At 55.3% G+C, this 19972-nt stretch overlaps 1 protein-coding gene across 3 annotated transcripts in view; it reads left to right on the top strand.

Moving 5' to 3' along the window:
• The first annotated feature begins 558 nt into the window (after window positions 1-558).
• LOC140424663 (uncharacterized) overlaps window positions 559-19972 on the top strand; it is a 96740-nt gene continuing 77326 nt past the window's right edge. For 2 of the 3 annotated variants that reach the window (XM_072507916.1, XM_072507914.1), the window contains exon 1: window positions 559-706. The gene's annotated coding sequence lies outside the window, so the exon portion shown is untranslated. The other variant, XM_072507915.1, reaches the window with a different exon arrangement.

Below are 19972 nucleotides of genomic sequence, written 5' to 3' on the forward strand. Positions count from 1 at the left end.
GACCTGATAGAGGTTAACAAAATTATGAGAGGCATAGACAGGGTGGACAGTCAGAGGCTTTTCCCAGGATGGAAGTGTCGATTACACAGGGCACAGGTTCAGGGTGAGAGGGGGGAGTTTAAGGGAGATGTGTGGGGTAAGTTTTTCACGCAGAGAGTGGTGGGTGCCTGGAACGCGCTGCTAGAGGATGTGGTGGAAGCAGCACATTAACAACATTTAAGAGGCATCTGGATGGGTCGATGAATAGGGAGGAAATAGAGGGATACGGACCGAGTAAGGACAGAGGGTATTGGTTAGGGCATCGTGATCGGCACAGACTTGAAGACCGAAGGGCCTGTTCCTGTGCTGTACTTTTCATTGTTCTTTGTTCAATGCGGTCTCCTCTACACTGCGGAGACTAAATGCAGACTGGGTGACCTAGTCTTTTATTTGTTCATTGTAACTGGGTTATGAATAATGTTTATTGTGTAGTATTTGCAGTCGCAGGATCCAGAATCCGTGCTGCATACCTGAACAAAAAGGTAGATCCACACATGATAAGAGGACTTTGCACCTAGATTATTTACCTAACCGATATAAAAAGGTTGAATCTCTGCTTCCCAATCAGTGTTTGAGATTGAAGCCCCATTTGAGAAAATATCCAGGAGAGAAGATCGCAAGCCACGCAGAGTTGGCCAACCATTTCCGCAGTTCTCAAACGGGGCAGGTTGTATGCTTCACTGTTTTTGAAGTAAATCAGTAATTTAGTTTCTGGATCAGCTTTGCCACGTGGTCTGCCTCAGTCATGTATGTCCATTTATGTCCTGCTGGAATTGCACTTTTAGATTACCAATTCCAACCAGACCTTCTAACACCTGTGACTGAACCTCTCGGAGATAAATGAGTTGGAGGGGGAGGACCTTCGACACACAGGAGGCGCCCATTTAACCCATTATTCATGTGCTAGCTCCTGGAAAAACGACTCTGCTGTTCTTTTTCCTATTCTTTTGTGGGCTGTGAACGCCACTGGTTCGACCAGCAGTTTTATTGCTCCACAGGCCACCACATTTCTATTCTACCAGTGTTTATCTCTTTTCTTTTTGAAAGTTATTCTTGAATCTGCCTCCTCTGCCCTCTCTGGCACCCCAGATCCCTACAGCGATTCTCTTCATGATGCGCTGCTTAAAGGAATATTAGGAAGATAGGGGCACAAGTCGGCCATTCCACAGATCGGATTTGCTCAGCCATTCAATATGATCCTGGTTGATCATTCACTTCAATGCCATTTTCCCCACACTATCCCTTTATGTCATTGATATTTAGAAACATGTCAATCTGTATTTTAATTTTTTTAATATAAATTTAGAGTACCCAATTCATTTTCTCGAGTTAGGGGGCAATTTAGCGTGGCCAATCCACCTAGCCTGCACGTCTTTGGGTTGTGGGGGCGAAACCCACGCAGACACGGGGAGAATGTGCAAACTCCACATGGACAGTGACCCAGAGCCGGGATCGAACCTGGGACCTCGGCGCCGTGAGGCAGCAGGGCTAACCCACTGCGTCGCTGTGCTATCCCTATTTTTAAATCGCAGCCCGGTAGCATATGGTCAGCAATGTTATCTAGGGGGATGCGGCAAACATAATATAATTCTCACATTTATACCAAATTCCTCTGGACTATGCTTAAGATTTCACATTTAGCCGGTCGTGATGAATTCGCACAATTTCATAATTAAACTTTCTATAAATTAGCATAGACCAATACAGAATGAAATGAAATGAAATGAAAACCGCTTATTGTCACAAGTAGGCTTCAAATGAAGTTACTGTGAAAAGCCCCTAGTCGCCACATTCCGGCGCCTGTTCGGGGAGGCTGGTACGGGAATTGAACCGTGCTGCTGGCCTGCCTTGGTCTGCTTTCAAAGCCAGCGATTTAGCCCTGTGCATAATCGTAGAGACACACCTATCCTTGTGATTTAGAACAAATTAATTGTATGCTGAAATGATTAATTTTCTGCAGAACCTAAAGGGGTGGGAGAGTGGGTGGGGGAACTCGGTAAGCCATTGTGACGCTTTATGTAATTTAAAAACTTATTTTGTTCTTATTCTTCAATTGTGTTTGAATTTCATCTTCTTTTCTATTCTTTTCATAACCAATTTTAATTCCCAATTTTTGCCTCCTAATCATGTTGCAAGACATATTTTTGGTGAAACAGATTTTTAAGTGGCATTTTTTTTTTATGACTCAAATATTATTTTTTACGACTCAAATTGGATTGGTGTCAAATTTGTCTCCCCTTCTTGTTTGGGAACAGGATGCGGCATCTCCCCTGAACACGGATTACTTACTTGGCTTGGCTTTAACGTTTGCAAAAATGCTTTTTCTCCCCCACAGACAGAATTTCATTCAACACATTTCAAATCAAATGAATTTTAGTTCATTTCCAAACTAACTCATTGTTCACTTCTTTCAAATATTCCCTGAATTGCTCTATCATCAAATTTCCATAAATACTGCAAAGAATTTGATCCTAATTCTGGTCTCAATCATTAGCTTTCTCTTTTATAATCTGGTTAATTGTTTTCTTTTGCATTTCCCTTCAGTATTTCCACAACGTCTAACCAGGCCTGATTTGATTCTTCATTTCCTTGGATATTTTATTTAACATTTTTGATAAATTTCCCGAACACAATTCCCTAAAGTCACATTTTTTTTTCATCCAGATTCTACAAGTTTAAAATGTTAACATTCCTCGATCGTACATTTCCTCTCTCTTTCCCATCATTCCCTGCTTCTTGGCCTGCCGATATTTTAGTCTGTCGGATCTGGGGAGGGCTTCAATTCGGGAATCCTAACTTTGCAACACGTTAGACGACTGGTACTAATTCAGTGTTTTTCCAATATTCTTCAAGACAGTTCCATTTTCAGATCCTGTTCCAGTTCTCACAGACAATTAATTTTGTTGTTTCCCCGGTGGACATTGTTTTATGCTTCGAAAGAGAAAATGCTGGAAAATCTCAGCAGGTCTGGCAGCATCTGTCGGGAGAGAAAAGAGCTAACGTTTCGAGTCCAGTTGACTCTTTGTCAAAGTCATCGGACTGGAAACGTTCGCTCTTTTCTCTCCCTACAAATGCTGCCGGACCTGCTGAGATTTTCCAGCATTTTCTCTTTCGTTTCAGATTCCAGCATCCGCGATAATTTGCTTATATCCACTGTTTTATGCTTTCATGGTTTTGTATATGATGACATAATTTTCATACATGGTAATCTCTGTTAATGCTATGCATCCACCTGTCTATCCTTTCGTGCCTATTATTGCGGTCAATATAGTATATGCTCTTATTTACAGTTTCAAACTAGCTAGCCAGTCGGCCAAAATTCCTTCTTCACTAGGATCTTATCGGATTAATCTTCTCCCCATTTCACTTTCACAACCTGGGGGAATATCCTTCGAGATTTTGCGTCCCGGTGCCTCTACAAGCCTGTTGCCTGGTTAGAGCTGGTGGCAGCGTGTGCAGACACAACATTCTCTACTTGGGGAGGAACGGGAGGTGTACCTGCGTCTCCCTCACCAGCATCCAGCAACACATGGTGCTGGTGACTGCCCTGGGGCCTGAACAGCTGTAACTGATTTACATTGTACCATCCCGTTTTACCACAGCCTAATAAAACTTTGTAAAGCCATGGACTTTCTTTGACTACAGAATGTGCTCCACTCCATTTAGGAGACGTTTCTTGTTGGTGAAGTTGGAGCACAACTTTATTCCCAATCACAAAATCCACAAGGCTGGAACTTCTCATCAAAAGTTGCTTCGCTCCCTTCTATTTCTGTCCCACATTAACTGCACCGGCCATATGAGAGGTTTGGATATTATCCCCCAATTGTTGTGTAGCCTTTTTGTGGTGACAGCTGTCAATTCTGACTCCGACATATCCATTCCCAACAAGGGCTACTCCTCTCTCATGGGACTTCCTGTCATAAGGGCTTGAGGAGTAAAACCTGCTGAGCTGGATACGGAATTCTATACAACTTTTAGGACAATGGGCAGGACTACATTCCAAGTCGAGTTATTTTGTTGGATAGTTTTCCCAATAGGTTTCATGTTTCTGTTCACTCTGTCCACTGTATCACCAGACTGTGGATGATAGGCTTGTGATAGTAGAGGTATTACGGTACCTGGTAATGCTGGAACACCATTGGTAGATATTGTATGCTTCCTATTGGTCAAGCTGTATGGTAGCTCCGCCCTGCAAGGCGGGGTATAAGAGCCCGTGCCGTCCCAGCAGCCTTCGTTCTGTACCTGAGCTGCTGGGGGAAACATCTAGCTTATTGAAGCCTTCAGTTGGACTACAACCTCGCTTTAGTGGTCATTGATCGTGCATCAATTTAATAAGCTAGATTTAAAAGGACGGAGCTCCGAATCAAGCCGGAGTGTCTGCAACTCAGCCCCCACGCGGCGAACTCAGCGGCATTCTTCAAGCACTGACTGGCGTGTTTTAAAGGATATCTCGGGACGGCCGAAAACACACCCACAGGAGAACAGAAATTGCAAGTCCTGCACTCGAGGATGAGCCCGGAAATTTACAATCTCATCGAGGACGCGGAAGACTTTGATGCAGCAATAGAGCTGCTAATAGGACATTATATTTGCCCGGTAAACCAGGTCTACTCCCGACATCTTCTGGCAACGACGCGACAAATCCCTGGGGAATCGCTGGAAGAATTCTACCGTGTACTCCTGGTGTTGGGGAGAAACTGCAGCTGCCCGCAAGTTTCGGCGAGCAAGCACACAGAACTCTTGGTCCAGGACGCTATCGTGGCAGGTATGCTGTCCTCCCAAATCTGCCAGCGATTGCTGGAAAAAGACACCCTAGGCCTCAAGGAGGCACAGGCCCTTGCAGGCTCCCTGGATGTGGCCTCCAGAAACGCCCGCGCTTATGTTCCCGACCGCGCGGCAGCCCCCTGGGCAGCGTGGAACCGCTCCGCAGCCGACCATGAGACATCCCCCCACAAGCTTGTGATGCAAGGCGGCCTGGCAACCCCGGGGGGCCCCGCTGCTACTTTTGCGGGCAGGCCAAGCACCCCCGCCAGCGCTGCCCGGCCCGCGCATCCACCTGCAAGGGATGCGGTAAAAAGGGCCATTTCGTGGGGGTATGCCAGGCCCGTGCGGTTGCCGCGGTCTCCGGCGGCGAATGCGGACCGCCACCACAAACCTCTGCATGGTCCCCGTGCGGCCAGTGGGCGCCGCCATCTTCCTACTCCAGGGCCACGTGCGGCCCCCGGGCGCCGCCATCTTGTCCCGCGGACGCCATGTTAGATGGATGGGCGCCGCCATTTTGTGCACCCCCAACATTGTGCGACCAATGGGAGCCGCCATCTTGGATGGACCCCCAGGCCCCCAGCTCGGCTGACCACACACCGCCCGAAGAAAACACTCAACTGCTGCGATTAGCCTTGGTGACCCTGGACCAGTCCCGGCCGCAAACACTCTCAACTGCTGCAACGGCTGTATTTATCAACGGGCACGAGACGTCCTGCTTAATCGACTCTGGGAGCACGGAGAGCTTCATACACCCCGACACGGTAAGGCGCTGTTCTCTCCCCATCCACCCCATTAATCAAAAAATCTCCCTGGCCTCCGGTTCCCACTCAGTAGAGATAAAGGGGTTTTGTGGGAAAAAAAATGAAATGAAATGAAAATCGCTATTGTCACAAATCGGCTTCAAATGAAGTTACTGTGAAAAGCCCCTAGTCGCCACATTCCGGCGCCTGTTTGGGGAGGCTGGTACGGGAAACAGCACAGTCCAGCAAACCTCATGGTCCAGGGAAGGGAGTTTAAAAATTACCGGCTCTACGTCCTTCCCCGCCTCTGCGCGGCCACACTCCTAGGTTTAGACTTCCAGTGTAATCTCCAAAGTCTAACTTTCAAATTCGGCGGCCCTATACCCCCCTCACTATCTGCGGCCTCGCGACCCTCAAGGTCGACCCGCCTTCCCTGTTTGCGAACCTCACCCCGGATTGCAAACCCGTCGCCACCAGGAGCAGACGGTACAGTGCCCAGGACCGGACCTTTATTAGGTCAGAGGTCCAAAGGCTACTGAGGGAAGGGGTCATTGAAGCGAGCAACAGTCCCTGAAGAGCTCAAGTAGTGGTGGTAAAGACCGGGGAGAAGCATAGGATGGTCATCGACTACAGTCAGACCATCAACAGGTTTACGCAGCTGGACGCGTACCCTCTCCCCCGTATATCCGACCTGGTAAACAGGATCGCGCAATACAAGGTCTTCTCCACGGTGGATCTTAAGTCCGCCTACCACCAGCTCCCCATCTGCACTAGTGACCGCAAATACACTGCCTTCGAGGCAGATGGGCGGCTCTATCACTTCTTAAGGGTTCCCTTTGGTGTCACTAACGGGGCCTCGGTCTTCCAGCGCGAGATGGACCGAATGGTTGACCGGTACGGTTTACGGGCAACATTCCCGTATCTCGATAATGTCACCATCTGCGGCCACGACCAGCAGGACCACGACACCAACCTCCGAAAATTCCTCCAGACCGCAAAGATCATTAACCTTACATATAACAAGGATAAATGCGTGTTTAGCACCGACCGCCTGGCCATCTTCGGCTATGTAGTGCGAAATGGAGTTATAGGCCCCGATCCTGAACGCGTGCGCCCCCTTATGGAGTTCCCCCTCCCTCACTGCCCCAAGGCCCTGAAGCGCTGCCTCGGGTTTTTCAGTTACTATGCCCAGTGGGTCCCCAACTACGCGGACAAGGCCCGTCCCCTGATCCAATCCACAGTTTTTCCCCTGTCGATAGAGGCCCGCCAGGCCTTCAGCCGAATTAAAGCAGACATTGCAAAGGCCACGATGCACGCCATCGACAAGTCCCTCCCCTTCCAGGTCGAGAGCGATGCGTCCGACGTAGCTCTGGCGGCCACCCTCAACCAAGCAGGCAGACCCGTGGCCGCCTTCTCACGCACCCTCCATGCTTCCGAAATTCGCCACACCTCAGTGGAAAAGGAAGCCCAAGCCATAGTGGAAGATGTGCGACATTGGAGGCATTACCTGGCCGGCAGGAGATTCACTTTCCTCACGGACCAACGGTCGGTTGCTTTCATGTTCGATAATGCACAGCGGGGCAAGATAACAAACGATAAGATCTTGCGGTGGAGGATCGAACTCTCCACCTACAACTACGAGATCTTGTATCGTCCCGGGAAGCTAAATGAGCCTCCTGATACCCTGTCCCGCGGCACATGTGTCACCGCACAAGTGGACTGCCTCCGAGCCCTCCACAAGGACCTCTGCCACCCGGAGGTCACTCGCTTTTTCCACTTTATCAAGACCCGCAACCTGCCCTACTCCATCGAGGAGGTCAGGACAGCCATCAGGAACTGCCAAATCTGCGCGGAATGCAAACCGCACTTCTACCGGCCAGAGAGGGCGCACCTGATAAAGGCTTCCCGTCCCTTTGAACGCCTCAGCATGGACTTCAAAGGCCCCCTCCCCTCCACCGATCGCAACACGTATTTCCTGAACGTGATTGACGAGTGCTCCCGGTTCCCATTCGCCATCCCCTGTCCTGACATGACCGCAAACACCGTCATCAAGGCCCTCCAGGGTATCTTTACACTGTTTGGTTTCCCCGCGTACATACACAGTGATAGGGGGTCCTCCTTTATGAGCGACGAACTGCGTCAATTCCTGCTCAGTAAGGGCATCGCCTCGAGCAGGAAGACCAGTTACAACCCCCGGGGTAACGGACAGGTAGAGAGGGAGAACGGAACAGTCTGGAGGACCGTCCTACTGGCCCTACGGTCCAGGAATCTCCCAGTCTCCCGCTGGCAAGAAGTTCTCCCGGATGCCCTCCACGCCATCCGGTCACTGCTTTGTACCACAACCAACCAGACACCTCACGAACGGCTCCTTGTCTTCCCCAGGAAGTCCTCCTCTGGGACCTCGCTCCCGACCTGGCTGGCAGCTCCCAGACACATCCTGCTCCGAAAACATGTGCGGGCGCACAAGTCGGACCCATTGGTCGAGAGGGTCCACCTTCTCCACGCTAACCCCCAGTACGCCTACCCGACGGGTACCCCGACGGCCGACGGCCGACATGATACGGTCTCCATACGAGACCTGGTGCCCGCCGGAGCCCCACGCACATCCCAGCCACCAGTCCCACCCTCCCACCACCAGTGCACCTTACAGGAGGATCGGTCCTTCCGCCGGCCCCGTCTCGGCCCCCCCCCCCCACCCACCGACGCACCCCGCAGACGCTCCCTTCCCAGGTCAACCGTTTTCGCCACCAGCGCCGTCTAGGGGTGTCGAAGCTGCCACAGAGATCGAGGCCACGCTCCCGGAGTCACAGACGCCCGAGCCTCCACCGGAGTCACCACCTAGGCTCCGACGATCACAGAGGACGACCAGGGCCCCCGATCGACTGATTGCTTCATTTTAAATCACAAATTGTAAATAGTTACTAGAATTGTAAATAGTTACTAAACGCTGTACGGAGGTATTACGATACCTCCATAACTAATTCTACCACGTTGCCATGTTTGTAGCATCAGGCCACCATCCCCGCCGGACTCTTTTTTAACAGGGGCTGAATGTGGTAGTCTGTGTAGAGGTATTACGGTACCTGGTAATGCTGGAACACCATTGGTAGAAATTGTATGCTTCCTATTGGTCAAGCTGTGTGGTAGCTCCGCCCTGCAAGGCGGGGTATAAGAGCCCGTGCCGCCCCAGCAGCCCTCATTCTGTACCTGAGCTGCTGGGGGAAACATCTACCTTATTAAAGCCTTCAGTTGGACGACAGCCTCGCTTTAGTGGTCATTGACCGTGCATCAAGGCTCTGTAGAATATCTGTTTTGTTCCGAATAGGGTCATTACATTCTGCATCACCTGAGCAGAGAAATGGGTTCCTTGGTCTGATTCAATGTGATGGGGTATCCCCATTTCGTGAAAACCTGCTTTGCCAGCGCATCAGCCTTTACCTTTACTGTGTCCATGCTGATAGGGAATGCTTCAATCCATTTACTAAAGGTATCAACGATGACCAAAATGTATTTGCACCCCCCCTTACATGTTGGCAAGGGGCCCACAAAGTCTATTTGTAAATTTGTCCATGACCCATTTCCCGGGTGGTGTGACCAAGCTCTCATTTCTTAGTGGTCTGGATTATTCTGGGCACAAACCAGACAATTTTCCACATAATGCTTCCATCTACTTCACAGAATCACACAATAATACAGTCCCGAAGAGGCGCTTCAGCCCCGTCGAGTCTGCACTACCACATGACAGGCCCTGACCTGCCCATCTAATCCCACTTACCAGCACTTTGGCCATTGCTTTGAATGTTATGACATGCTCAAGTGTTCACCCAGGTACATTTTAAAGGATGTGAGGCAACCCTCCTCTCCCCCCTCCCAGGCCGTGCGTTCCAGACCCGCCTCTCTCCCCCTCCCAGGCCATGCGTTCCAGACCCGCCTCTCCCCCCTCCCAGGCCGTGCGTTCCAGACCCGCCTCTCCCCCCCCTCCCAGGCCGTGCGTTCCAGACCCGCCTCTCCCCCCCCTCCCAGGCCGTGCGTTCCAGACCCGCCTCTACCCCCCTCCCAGGCCGTGCGTTCCAGACCCGCCTCTCCCCCCTCCCAGGCCGTGCGTTCCAGACCCGCCTCTCCCCCCCCTCCCAGGCCGTGCGTTCCAGACCCGCCTCTACCCCCCTCCCAGGCCGTGCGTTCCAGACCCGCCTCTCCCCCCTCCCAGGCCGTGCGTTCCAGACCCGCCTCTCCCCCCTCCCAGGCCGTGCGTTCCAGACCCGCCTCTCCCCCCCCTCCCAGGCCGTGCGTTCCAGACCCGCCTCTACCCCCCTCCCAGGCAGTGCGTTCCAGACCCGCCTCTCCCCCCCTCCCAGGCAGTGCGTTCCAGACCCGCCTCTCCCACCTCCCAGGCCGTGCGTTCCAGACCCGCCTCTACCCCCCTCCCAGGCCGTGCGTTCCAGACCCGCCTCTACCCCCCTCCCAGGCCGTGCGTTCCAGACCCGCCTCTACCCCCCTCCCAGGCCGTGCGTTCCAGACCCGCCTCTCCCCCCCTCCCAGGCCGTGCGTTCCAGACCCTCACCACCCTCTGGGTAAAAACGTTTTTCCTCAAATCCCCCCTAAACCTCCCAACCCTCACCTTGAACTTGTGTCCCCCTCATAACTGACCCTTCAACTAAGGGGAACAGCTGCTCCCTCTCCACCCTGTCCGTGCCCCTCATAATCTGCCACATTTCTGCCCAATTGACCATCCCGTCTATATCTACCTGTAACCCAAGACACTCACCCTCACTGTTATCATAGAATTTACAGTGCAGAAGGAGGCCATTCGGCCCATCGAGTCTGCACCGGCTCTTGGAAAGAGCACCCTACCCAAGGTCAACACCTCCACCCTATCCCCATAACCCAGTAACCCCACCCAACACTAAGGGCAATTTTGGACACTAAGGGCAATTTATCACGGCCAATCCACCTAACCTGCACATCTTTGGACTGTGGGAGGAAACCGGAGCACCCGGAGGAAACCCACGCAGACACGGGGAGGATGTGCAGACTCCACACAGACAGTGACCCAAGCCGGGAATCGAACCTGGGACCATGGAGCTGTGAAGCAATTGTGTATCCACAATGCTACCGTGCTGCCCCTAACCCACTGGCCAATCTTTGTGTCATCCGCAAACGTACTGATCCTGCCCGACACATAGTCATCTATGTCATTTCTGTAAATGACGAATAACAGGGAGCCCAGCACAGATCCCTGTGATACCCCACTGGTCACCAGATTCCAGTCACTAACACAGCCGTCTGTCATCCCCTGGAATGACTTAGGCCTTTGAGATTGGCCAATTCGAATATGAGTTTCCTGATCAGTGGCCCAATCAGGGAATCCCATTCTCTGTATAAAACAGGGAGTGTCAGATCCTCTGCATTCCTGGTGTAGACAGCGAGCTGAATGCACTCCCGGTGTAGACAGAGAGCTGAGTGCACTCCCGATGTAGACAGCGAGCTGAGTGCACTCCCGGTGTAGACAGCGAGCTGAGTGCACTCCCGGTGTAGACAGCGAGCTAAATGCACTCCCGGTGTAGACAGCGAGCTGAGTGCACTCCCGGTGTAGACAGCGAGCTGAATGCACTCCCGGTGTAGACAGCGAGCTGAATGCACTCCCGGTGTAGACAGCGAGCTGAGTGCGCTCCCGGTGTAGACAGTGAGCTGAATGCACTCCCGGTGTAGACAGCGAGCTGAGTGCACTCCCGGTGTAGACAGCGAGCTGAATGCACTCCCAGTGTAGACAGCGAGCTGAGTGCACTCCCGGTGTAGACAGCGAGCTGAATGCACTCCCGGTGTAGACAGCGAGCTGAGTGCACTCCCGGTGTAGACAGGGAGCTGAATGCACTCCCGGTGTAGCCAGTGAGCTGAGTGCACTCCCGGTGTAGACAGCGAGCTGAATGCACTCCCGGTGTAGACAGCGAGCTGAGTGCACTCCCGGTGTAGACAGCGAGCTGAGTGCGCTCCCGGTGTAGACAGTGAGCTGAGTGCACTCCCGGTGTAGACAGCGAGCTGAGTGCACTCCCGGTGTAGACAGCGAGCTGAGTGCACTCCCGATGTAGACAGCGAGCTGAGTGCACTCCCGGTGTAGACGGCGAGCTGAGTGCACTCCCGGTGTAGACGGCGAGCTGAGTGCACTCCCGATGTAGACAGCGAGCTGAGTGCACTCCCGGTGTCGACAGCGAGCTGACTGCACTCCCGGTGTAGACAGCGAGCTGAATGCACTCCCGGTGTAGACAGCGAACTGAGTGCACTCCCGGGGTAGACAGCGAGCTGAGTGCACTCCCGATGTAGACAGCGAGCTGAGTGCACGCCCGGTGTAGACAGCGAGCTGAGTGCACTCCCGGTGTAGACAGCGAGCTGAATGCACTCACGGTGTAGACAGCGAGCTGAATGCACTCCCGGTGTAGACAGCGAGCTGAGTGCACTCCTGGTGTAGACAGCGAGCTGGGTGCACTCCCGGTGTAGACAGCGAGCTGAGTGCACTCCCGGTGTAGACAGCGAGCTGAGTGCACTCCCGGTGTAGACAGCAAGCTGAGTGCACTCCCGGTGCTGACAGCGAGCTGAATGCACTCCCGGTGTAGGCAGCGAGCTGAGTGCACTCCCGGTGTAGACAGCGAGCTGAATGCACTCCCGGTGTAGACAGCGAGCTGAATGCACTCCCGGTGTAGACAGCGAGCTGAATGCACTCACGGTGTAGACAGCGAGCTGAGTGCACTCACGGTGTAGACAGCGAACTGAATGCACTCCCGATGTAGACAGTGAGCTGAATGCACTCACGGTGTAGACAGCGAGCTGAGTGAACTCCCGGTGTAGACAGCGAGCTGACTGCACTCCCGGTGTAGACAGCGAGCTGAATGCACTCCCGGTGTAGACAGCGAGCTGAGTGCACTCCCGGTGTAGACGGCGAGCTGAGTGCACTCCCGGTGTAGACGGCGAGCTGAATGCACTCCCGGTGTAGACAGCGAGCTGAATGCACTCCCGGTGTAGACAGCGAGCTGAGTGCACTCCCGGTGTAGACAGCGAGCTGAGTGCACTCACGGTGTAGACAGGGAGCTGAGTGCACTCCCGGTGTAGACGGCGAGCTGAATGCACTTCCGGTGCAGACAGCGAGCTGAGTGCACTCCCGGTGTAGACGGCGAGCTGAATGCACTCCCGGTGTAGACAGCGAGCTGAGTGCACTCCCGGTGTAGACAGCGAGCTGAATGCACTCCCGGTGTAGACAGCGAGCTGAGTGCACTCCCGGTGTAGACAGCGAGCTGAGTGCACTCACGGTGTAGACAGGGAGCTGAGTGCACTCCCGGTGTAGACAGCGAGCTGAATGCACTCCCGGTGTAGACAGCGAGCTGAATGCACTCCCGGTGTAGACAGCGAGCTGAGTGCACTGCGGTGTAGACAGCGAGCTGAGTGCACTCCCGGTGTAGACAGCGAGCTGAATGCACTCCCGGTGTAGACAGCGAGCTGAGTGCACTCACGGTGTAGACAGGGAGCTGAGTGCACTCCCGGTGTAGACAGCGAGCTGAATGCACTCCCGGTGTAGACGGCGAGCTGAATGCACTCCCGGTGTAGACAGAGAGCTGAATGCACTCCCGGTGTAGACAGCGAGCTGAATGCACTCCCGGTGTAGACAGGGAGCTGAGTACACTCCCGGTGTAGACAGCGGGCTGAGAGCACTCCCGGTGTAGACAGCGAGCTGAGTGCACTCCCAGTGTAGACAGCGAGCTGAATGCACTCCCGGTGTAGACAGCGAGCTGAGTGCACTCCCGGTGTAGACAGCGAGCTGAGTGCACTCCCGGTGTAGACAGCGAGCTGAGTGCACTCCCAGTGTAGACAGCGAGCTGAATGCACTCCCGGTGTAGACAGCGAGCTGAGTGCACTCCCGGTGTAGACAGCGAGCTGAGTGCACTCCCGGTGTAGACAGCGAGCTGAGTGCACCCCCGGTGTAGACAGCGAGCTGAGTGCACTCCCTGTGTAGACAGCGAGCTGAATGCACTCCCGGTGTAGACAGCGAGCTCAGTGCACTCCCGGTGTAAATAGCGACCTGAATGCACTCCCGGTGTAGACAGCGAGCTGAGCGCACACCCGGTGTAGACAGCGAGCTGAATGCACTCCCTGTGTAGACAGGGAGCTGAGTGCACTCCCGGTGTAGACAGCGAGCTGAGTGCACTCCCGGTGTAGACAGCGAGCTGAATGCACTCCCGGTGTAGACAGCGAGCTGATTGCACTCCCGGAGTAGACAGCAAGCTGAGTGCACTCCCGGTGTAGACAGCGTGCTGAATGCACTCCCGGTGTAGACAGCGAGCTGAATGCACTCCCGGTGTAGACAGCGAGCTGAGTGCACTCCCGGTGTAGACAGCGAGCTGAATGCACTCCCGGTGTAGACAGCGAGCTGAGTGCACTCCCGATGTAGACAGCGAGCTGAGTGCACTCCCGGTGTAGACGGCGAGCTGAGTGCACTCCCGGTGTAGACGGCGAGCTGAGTGCACTCCCGATGTAGACAGCGAGCTGAATGCACTCCCGGTGTAGACAGCGAGCTGAGTGCACTCCCGATGTAGACAGCGAGCTGAGTGCACTCCCGGTGTAGACAGCGAGCTGAGTGCACTCCCGATGTAGACAGCGAGCTGAGTGCACTCCCGGTGTAGACAGCGAGCTGAATGCACTCCCGGTGTAGACAGCGAGCTGAATGCACTCCCGGTGTAGACAGCGAGCTGAGTGCACTCCCGGTGTAGACAGCGAGCTGACTGCACTCCCGGTGTAGGCAGCGAGCTGAGTGCAATCCCGGTGTAGACAGCGAGCTGAATGCACTCCCGGTGTAGACAGCGAGCTGAGTGCACTCCCGGTGTAGACAGCGAGCTGAATGCACTCCCGGTGTAGACAGCGAGCTGAATGCACTCCCGGTGTAGACAGTGAGCTGAGTGCACTCCCGGTGTAGACAGCGAGCTGAATGCACTCCCGGTGTAGACAGCGAGCTGAGTGCACTCCCGGTGTAGACAGTGAGCTGAGTGCACTCCCGGTGTAGACAGCGAGCTGAGTGCACTCCCGGTGTAGACAGCGAGCTGAGTGCACTCCCGATGTAGACAGCGAGCTGAGTGCACTCACGGTGTAGACAGCGAGCTGAGTGCACTCCAGGTGTAGACAGCGAGCTGAGTGCACTCCCGGTGTAGACAGCGAGCTGAGTGCACTCCAGGTGTAGACAGTGAGCTGAATGCACTCCCGGTGTAGACAGCGAGCTGGGTGCACTCCCGGTGTAGACAGCGAGCTGAGTGCACTCCCGGTGTAGACAGCGAGCTGAGTGCACTACCGGTGTAGACGGCGAGCTGAACGCACTCCCGGTGTAGACAGGGAGCTGAGTGCACTCCCGGTGTAGACAGCGAGCTGAGTGCACTCCCGGTGTCGACAGCGAGCTGACTGCACTCCCGGTGTAGACAGCGAGCTGAATGCACTCCCGGTGTAGACAGCGAGCTCAGTGCACTCCCGGGGTAGACAGCGAGCTGAGTGCACTCCCTGTGCAGACAGCGAGCTGAGTGCACTCCCGGTGTAGACAGCGAGCTGAATGCACTCCCGGTGTAGACAGCGAGCTGAATGCACTCACGGTGTAGACAGCGAGCTGAATGCACTCCCGGTGTAGACAGCGAGCTGAGTGCACTCCTGGTGTAGACAGCAAGCTGAGTGCACTCCCGGTGTAGACAGCGAGCTGAATGCACTCCCGGTGAAGGCAGCGAGCTGAGTGCACTCCCGGTGTAGACAGCGAGCTGAATGCACTCCCGGTGTAGACAGCGAGCTGAGTGCACTCCCGGTGTAGACAGCGAGCTGAATGCACTCCCGGTGTAGACAGCGAGCTGAATGGACTCCCGGTGTAGACAGCGAGCTGAGTGAACACCCGGTGTAGACAGCGAGCTGAGTGCACTCCCGGTGTAGACAGCGAGCTGAATGCACTCCCGGTGTAGACAGCGAGCTGAATGCACTCCCGGTGTAGACAGCGAGCTGAATGGACTCCCGGTGTAGACAGCGAGCTGAGTGCACTCCCGGTGTAGACAGCGAGCTGAATGCACTCCCGGTGTAGACAGCGAGCTGAGTGCACTCCCGGTGTAGACGGCGAGCTGAGTGCACTCCTGGTGTAGACGGCGAGCTGAATGCACTCCCGGTGTAGACAGCGAGCTGAATGCACTCCCGGTGTAGACAGCGAGCTGAGTGCACTCCCGGTGTAGACAGGGAGCTGAGTGCACTCACGGTGTAGACAGGGAGCTGAGTGCACTCCCGGTGTAGACAGTGAGCTGAATGCACTCCCGGTGTAGACAGCGAGCTGAGTGCACTCCCGGTGTAGACGGCGAGCTGAATGCACTCCCGGTGTAGACAGCGAGCTGAGTGCACTCCCAGTGTAGACAGCGAGCTGAATGCAGTCCCGGTGTAGACAGCGACCTGAATGCACTCGCGGTGTAGACAGCGAGCTGAATGCACTCCCGGTGTAGACAGCGAGCTGACAGCACTCCCGGTGTCGACAACGAGCTGAATGCACTCTCGGTGTAGACAGCGAGCTGAATGCACTCGCGGTGTAGACAGCGAGCTGACTGCACTCCCGGTGTCGACAGCGAGCTGAATGCACTCCCGGTGTAGACAGCGAGTTGGGTGCACTTCCGGTGTAGACAGCGAGCTGAGTGCACTCCCGGTGTAGACAGCGAGCTGAGTGCACTCCCGGTGTAGACAGCGAGCTGAGTGCACTCTCGGTGTAGACAGCGAGCTGGGTGCGCACCCGGTGTAGACAGCGAGCTGAGTGCTCTCCCAGTGTAGACAGCGAGCTGAGTGCACTCCCGGTGTAGACAGCGAGCTGAGTGCATTCCCGGTGTAGACAGCGAGCTGAGTGCACTCACGGTGTAGACAGGGAGCTGAGTGCACTCCCGGTGTAGACAGCGAGCTGAATGCACTCCCGGTGTAGACAGCGAGCTGAAAGCACTCCCGGTGTAGACAGCGAGCTGAGTGCACTGCGGTGTAGACAGCGAGCTGAGTGCACTCCCGGTGTAGACAGCGAGCTGAGTGCACTCACGGTGTAGACAGGGAGCTGAGTGCACTCCCGGTGTAGACGGCGAGCTGAATGCACTCCCGGTGTAGACAGTGAGCTGAATGCACTCCCGGTGTAGACAGCGAGCTGAATGCACTCCCGGTGTAGACAGGGAGCTGAGTGCACTCCCGGTGTAGACAGCGGGCTGAGTGCACTCCCGGTGTAGACAGCGAGCTGAGTGCACTCCCAGTGTAGACAGCGAGCTGAATGCGCTCCCAGTGTAGACAGCGAGCTGAATGCGCTCCCGGTGTAGACAGCGAGCTGAATGCGCTCCCGGTGTAGACAGCGAGCTGAATGCGCTCCCGGTGTAGACAGCGAGCTGAGTGCACTCCCTGTGTAGACAGCGAGCTGAGTGCACTCCCGGTGTAGACAGCGAGCTGAATGCCCTCCCGGTGTAGACAGCGAGCTGAGTGCACTCCCGGTGTAGACAGCGAGCTGAATGCACTCCCGGTGTAGACAGCGAGCTGAGTGCACTCCCGGTGTAGACGGCGAGCTGAGTGCACTCCCGATGTAGACAGCGAGCTGAGTGCACTCCCGGTGTCGACAGCGAGCTGACTGCACTCCCGGTGTAGACAGCGAGCTGAATGCACTCCCGGTGTAGACAGCGAACTGAGTGCACTCCCGGGGTAGACTGCGAGCTGAGTGCACTCCCGATGTAGACAGCGAGCTGAGTGCATTCCCGGTGTAGACAGCGAGCTGAGTGCACTCCCGGTGTAGACAGCGAGCTGAATGCACTCACGGTGTAGACAGCGAGCTGAATGCACTCCCGGTGTAGACAGCGAGCTGAGTGCACTCCTGGTGTAGACAGCGAGCTGGGTGCACTCCCGGTGTAGACAGCGAGCTGAGTGCACTCCCGGTGTAGACAGCGAGCTGAGTGCACTCCCGGTGTAGACAGCAAGCTGAGTGCACTCCCGGTGCTGACAGCGAGCTGAATGCACTCCCGGTGTAGGCAGCGAGCTGAGTGCACTCCCGGTGTAGACAGCGAGCTGAATGCACTCCCGGTGTAGACAGCGAGCTGAATGCACTCCCGGTGTAGACAGCGAGCTGAATGCACTCACGGTGTAGACAGCGAGCTGAGTGCACTCACGGTGTAGACAGCGAACTGAATGCACTCCCGATGTAGACAGTGAGCTGAATGCACTCACGGTGTAGACAGCGAGCTGAGTGAACTCCCGGTGTAGACAGCGAGCTGAATGCACTCCCGGTGTAGACAGCGAGCTGAGTGCACTCCCGGTGTAGACGGCGAGCTGAGTGCACTCCCGGTGTAGACGGCGAGCTGAATGCACTCCCGGTGTAGACAGCGAGCTGAATGCACTCCCGGTGTAGACAGCGAGCTGAGTGCACTCCCGGTGTAGACAGCGAGCTGAGTGCACTCACGGTGTAGACAGGGAGCTGAGTGCACTCCCGGTGTAGACGGCGAGCTGAATGCACTTCCGGTGCAGACAGCGAGCTGAGTGCACTCCCGGTGTAGACGGCGAGCTGAATGCACTCCCGGTGTAGACAGCGAGCTGAGTGCACTCCCGGTGTAGACAGCGAGCTGAATGCACTCCCGGTGTAGACAGCGAGCTGAGTGCACTCCCGGTGTAGACAGCGAGCTGAGTGCACTCACGGTGTAGACAGGGAGCTGAGTGCACTCCCGGTGTAGACAGCGAGCTGAATGCACTCCCGGTGTAGACAGCGAGCTGAATGCACTCCCGGTGTAGACAGCGAGCTGAGTGCACACCCGGTGTAGACAGCGAGCTGAGTGCACTCCCGGTGTAGACAGCGAGCTGAATGCACTCCCGGTGTAGACAGCGAGCTGAATGCACTCCCGGTGTAGACAGCGAGCTGAGTGCACTCCCGGTGTAGACAGCGAGCTGAGTGCACTCCCAGTGTAGACAGCGAGCTGAGTGCACTCCCGGTGTAGACAGCGAGCTGAGTGCACCCCCGGTGTAGACAGCGAGCTGAGTGCACTCCCTGTGTAGACAGCGAGCTGAGTGCACCCCCGGTGTAGACAGCGAGCTGAATGCACTCCCGGTGTAGACAGCGAGCTGAATGCACTCCCGGTGTAGACAGCGAGCTGAATGCACTCCCGGTGTAGACAGCGAGCTCAGTGCACTCCCGGTGTAAATAGCGACCTGAATGCACTCCCGGTGTAGACAGCGAGCTGAGCGCACACCCGGTGTAGACAGCGAGCTGAATGCACTCCCTGTGTAGACAGGGAGCTGAGTGCACTCCCGGTGTAGACAGCGAGCTGAGTGCACTCCCGGTGTAGACAGCGAGCTGAATGCACTCCCGGTGTAGACAGCGAGCTGAATGCACTCCCGGAGTAGACAGCAAGCTGAGTGCACTCCCGGTGTAGACAGCGTGCTGAATGCACTCCCGGTGTAGACAGCGAGCTGAATGCACTCCCGGTGTAGACAGCGAGCTGAGTGCACTCCCGGTGTAGACAGCGAGCTGAATGCACTCCCGGTGTAGACAGCGAGCTGAGTGCACTCCCGATGTAGACAGCGAGCTGAGTGCACTCCCGGTGTAGACGGCGAGCTGAGTGCACTCCCGGTGTAGACGGCGAGCTGAGTGCACTCCCGATGTAGACAGCGAGCTGAATGCACTCCCGGTGTAGACAGCGAGCTGAGTGCACTCCCGATGTAGACAGCGAGCTGAGTGCACTCCCGGTGTAGACAGCGAGCTGAGTGCACTCCCGGTGTAGACAGCGAGCTGAGTGCACTCCCGGTGTAGACAGCGAGCTGAATGCACTCCCGGTGTAGACAGCGAGCTGAATGCACTCCCGGTGTAGACAGCGAGCTGAGTGCACTCCCGGTGTAGACAGCGAGCTGACTGCACTCCCGGTGTAGGCAGCGAGCTGAGTGCAATCCCGGTGTAGACAGCGAGCTGAATGCACTCCCGGTGTAGACAGCGAGCTGAGTGCACTCCCGGTGTAGACAGCGAGCTGAATGCACTCCCGGTGTAGACAGCGAGCTGAGTGAACACCCGGTGTAGACAGCGAGCTGAATGCACTCCCGGTGTAGACAGCGAGCTGAGTGCACTCCCGGTGTAGACGGCTAGAGCCAACACAGTTGCATATGGTACAACACTTGTTTATTTAAACTCACTATTTACAACTTGGTCTTTGCACTCTGCACGTGGGGGGCTCCCTGCTTGTTGTGTTTCAACAGCTCTTTCATGCTTCCTTCTCCCCAGACCTACTGACCTCCAGGTGTCGTGCTCGTGCTTTTTATGTGGTTGGTGTTCTTGTCTGTGATTGGTTGTGGTGTTGTGTACTCTGATTTGCCTGTTAGTGTGTCCATCATGATGTGTGTGTTTGAATATCATGACAACGGCGAGCTGAGTGCACTCCTGGTGTAGACGG

Source organism: Scyliorhinus torazame, chromosome 6 (genome assembly GCF_047496885.1).
Source record: "Scyliorhinus torazame isolate Kashiwa2021f chromosome 6, sScyTor2.1, whole genome shotgun sequence".
Taxonomy (NCBI): domain Eukaryota; kingdom Metazoa; phylum Chordata; class Chondrichthyes; order Carcharhiniformes; family Scyliorhinidae; genus Scyliorhinus; species Scyliorhinus torazame.